The sequence below is a fragment of the Rhincodon typus genome, chromosome 28 (genome assembly GCF_021869965.1).
Source record: "Rhincodon typus isolate 14 chromosome 28, sRhiTyp1.1, whole genome shotgun sequence".
NCBI classification, from domain to species: domain Eukaryota; kingdom Metazoa; phylum Chordata; class Chondrichthyes; order Orectolobiformes; family Rhincodontidae; genus Rhincodon; species Rhincodon typus.
In genome coordinates this window covers 31,478,323-31,482,546 of record NC_063359.1, presented here as the reverse complement: position 1 = coordinate 31,482,546, position 4,224 = coordinate 31,478,323, and the positions used below count along the sequence as shown (strand labels likewise).

Genomic DNA, 4,224 nt, shown 5'->3' with positions numbered 1-4,224 from the left:
CTTGTATTTGGTGGGAGTGGTTTTTCTTTAAAAATTATGTATGTTAGTTTTAGTCTAGATTTTTTTTCGCTAGATGGTAATATTCATTCTATCATCATTTTCATTTCTCTATGAGTAATCGAACGCTTTTATTGCACCAGCGAGTTCTTATAAATGGCTATCCCTTGCTATTATTCTTTATCGAAGGCCACTACAGAGATCAGGCTGAGAAAACTATTTCTTTTACCGTTTGCCCCCGCTAAAATCCTTGTTTTGTAAACCGTTCATCTGATTTTTTTTTTAACGATACTCCTACCCCTCCCTCTCGTTTGAATTTTAACTGGAGAGTTAGGGTGTGTACCTTATCTATCTGGAACTAAATGAACAGCGTAATCAAACCATTGCTGTACTGAAAAACTTATATGACTATCACAGTTTACGTCCTCCTACCAGTTGTTTGGTATTTTTGGCTGACACCGCTATTATAACAATTGAAATTTGACTACTACACTCTTGATAGTTAATTTTATTTTGCCCGCTTGGGCATTTTGTACTGAGTGTGTGTGTGTAATCCGTTTTCTGATCCCCGCTGTTGCCAATGGGTTGCTGTCAACTGTTTCCATCTCAATACACTCTCAAACTTTCCTTGTCTCATTCGAATAGAATGAAACTTCGTTAATTTGGTTTCAAATGCCACCGTTTGATGTGCCCTTGGAAAAGTAACCAGGAGTTGGTGTCTTTGAAACTGATTATTTGCTGACATTAAACTTTTTGAGTAGGGATTATCAAAGATCGGGTTTTCAACGTTGTCCAGTCACACTCACTGGTTCAATTTAAAACAAAATGTACTCCCAAATGTGTTTAAAAAGCCATGAAATCCTTACTAAAAATCAAACCAAGATATTAATACGTCTCTCAATATTGAGATCAGTACACGCATTGTATGTGTGTATATGGTATGCTGACGTCACAAGTTGCAAGCATATCTTTAGACTCTTAAAATTCGAAGAACAATGAAAAATTGCTGTTTTTTTTCTGTTGTTATGAATGGACTATATTCACTGGTGGTCGTTCATTTGTTATTCATGGAGAAGGAGCAGTACATATATTGTAATGATAGTCACTTAAATTTTGCTTTTCAACAAAACACCGGTTAAAGTCATATGTAGTGTGTTAAATGCATCTAGCAATATTTAGCGTTCACTATTATAGTAGTTAAGTAGCTGCAGATACAGCAATAAACATCAGTTCTTGAATCTCACTTCTGAAAAATTAAATCAGTCTGTACTCAGTGGTAGAACCCTCACCAATAAGTCAGTTTGTTGGTTCAAGTCTCACTGTTGAAAATTAAACACAATAGGTATCCAGATCAGTGTGATGCTAAAGGAATGCTACATTGTTGGAAGTTCCTTTTTTTCATACGGGATGTAAAAAGAGGCCCCATTTGATATATTGGGTGAATGTAGAAGATTTATAACATCTTTTGGAATAAGAACAGACAAGTTCCCCTTGGTGTTCTGGCTAATATTTATCCTTCAACTATCACTAGACAGACTATCGAGTCATTATTTTATGGAAGATTGTGTGACCTTGCTGTTCGCCAGTTGCCTACTAAGTTACCACAGTGACTACATTCAGTGTTTACTTGACTGTAAAGAGTTTGGGGCACCCTGAGTTTACAAAAGGTGCTGGATAAATGCAAGTTCTTTCAAACAATAGACTGATGATGAGATGTTAAAAAAAAAAAATTTGTGTAAACTTTAGGTAATTGTGATTTCTCATTTGTCTTGAATGAGCAGTTTTTGATGATTTTATTTCTCTTGAATTCCAGTGATATTCAAAATAAAAGTTTTTGTTTACCGATTTTCTCCAATATGCCTGGGTATTTTGTAGTCCAAGGTTTGCAAACTCATTTTCTCTGTCCTTGTATTAAAATCTAGGTTTTCAAATTGCAAATAGAATTTGGTTTTAATGAACATTAATTATAAGCTTCATTTTTAAACAAATCCTAACTTTGAGAATTGATGGTAGTGTCCTGGCGAGTGTTTCTGAACAAAGAGACCTAGGGATGCAGATTCATAGTTCCTCTAAAGTGGAGTCACAAATAGACAGGATGATGAAGAAGGCATTTGGCATGTTTGTCTTTATTGGTCAGAACATTGAGTGTAGCAGTTGAGACGCCATGCTGTGGTTGTACAGGACACTGGAGAGGCCACTTTTAGAATACTACACACAATTCTGGTCATCCTTCTATAGCAAGGACATTGTTAAATTTGAGAAGGCGCAGATTTACAAGGATGTTGCAGTGACTGGAGGATTTGAGCCACAGGGAGAGGCTGCATAGGCTGGGGCTTTTTTCCCTGGAGTGTCGGAGGCCGAGGGGTGACCTTACAGAAGTTTATAAAATAATGAGATGCGTGGATAGGGTGAATAGTCAGGTCTTTCCCCTAAGGTGGGGAAGTCCAAAATTAGAGGGTTTAAGGTGAGAGTGATTTTAAAACGTTTAAAAAGATTTAAAAGGGACGAGAGGGGTAACTTTGTTACGCACAGGGTGATGCATGTATGGAATGAGCTGCCAGAGGAAGTGGTCTAGGCTGGTACAATTACAACATTTAAAATGCATCTGGATGGGTATGAATAGGAATCATTTAGAGGGACATGGGCCATATGCTGGCAAATGGGACTAGGTCATATTGGGATGTCTGGTTGGTGCAGACCAGTTGGACTGAAGGGTCTGTTTCTGTGCTGTATGACTGAACAGCCATCCCTCCAGGCTTCCACTTCCAATAAGAGGAATTGTATTTTGTGAAGAGGTTTAATTTTATCCACATGCACAAAAAATAATCAGCTACTGCATTTAAAATCTGTCACAATTTTTCTAAGAAAGAAAACTTTCTGCTTCCATATATCTAATCAAATATCTTGTTGCTCATCCGCATGCTTTGTTTCAAGCTAAAAAGATATAACAAAAACCTTACCAGCAGAAATAGGAAACAAAAGTATGAATCATATGTTATTCTTATCTGTGGGTGATGGTAGAAGAGTGAAGTTCACAAGTAGCACTTTATTTGGACAGAGATCTTGAAATCAAAATCTTCAGTCACCAGGGAGAAAAAAAGAGGAAAGAACAGAATAAAATGCCCAGAATCACAAAGGGCAGGAAGTCTGAATAATTCAGTAAAGAGAAACATTTGGCACAACTTTATTGAAGCTGATTTAAAAGGCTATGGAATATTGGTCTCTATACCTCAAGAGAGCTGTAATACAAAGAGGTACAAGTAATGTTACAGTTGAACAAAGCTCTGATTTAGGACCCAGCAAAAGGCACTCAGAATATCAATGGAAGATTAAAGATCATTTGAAGATGATTAAAATAGGCTAGTAAGAGCACACTGTTTGCTCTGGTGAAAGAACACAGAACTAGGGAACACAACCTTAAAAATAGAGCTCAGCTGTTCATAGGTGAGGTCTGCAAGCAGTTCTTCACACAATGGCTAACGGAAGTCCAGAACCCTCTCCCAAAAAGCTGTTGACTTTGGCTCTGTTGAACGTTTCAGAACTGAGATTGATAGATTTTTGTTAGGCAATGGCATATATGGAATTAAGATACAGATCCATCATGATCTTATTGAGTCACAGGAGAGGCTTAAAGGGCTGAATGGCCTACTCCTGTTCCTATGTCACAATAGAGAACACAAAACACAGTGCACAATCAATTCCTGTCTTTACATTTATGAGGGCAGAACTTGTATACTGCATCTGCTGCAGTGGCAGATACCACAAATTGTCTACGCTCTTTGTCAATAGAATGTTTGTTTCCAGTTAATTGCATTAGACAGATGGCACATACATCAGGCACCTGAAGCCTGCTCAGCCCAATTACCCGGCCAGTGGTTCTATATTTTAATTCAGTAAAGTGATGCTGTTGGTAGTACTATAATGTTAGTGATTCTGCATCAGTCAACTACTTGTTTTCAGTAGAATTCTTGTATTTGTTGCTTCTTAACTGGAAATGAATTGACTTGTGGCTCCCTGCATTCAATCTATTCTAATCTGATGGCATTTCCAAGCAGTACTTGGCATGTCTAACAAACTGTTGAATTTCACCCTTGTAATTGATTTACTGAGACTCCTTTGACTGATTCACAAGTGGATGAAAAGCCTCACTATAACATTTGGCACTTTTAGCTTATAATCTAACTGTAACTAATACAGTGTACGTTACAATCTCTATTCCAGGTCTGA

The 4,224-nt window shown here is 37.4% G+C and overlaps 1 protein-coding gene across 1 annotated transcript in view; it reads left to right on the top strand.

Moving 5' to 3' along the window:
• Positions 1–4,224, top strand: part of nup188 (nucleoporin 188) — a 102,852-nt gene that overhangs the window by 71,218 nt on the left and 27,410 nt on the right. The window lies entirely within an intron of this gene.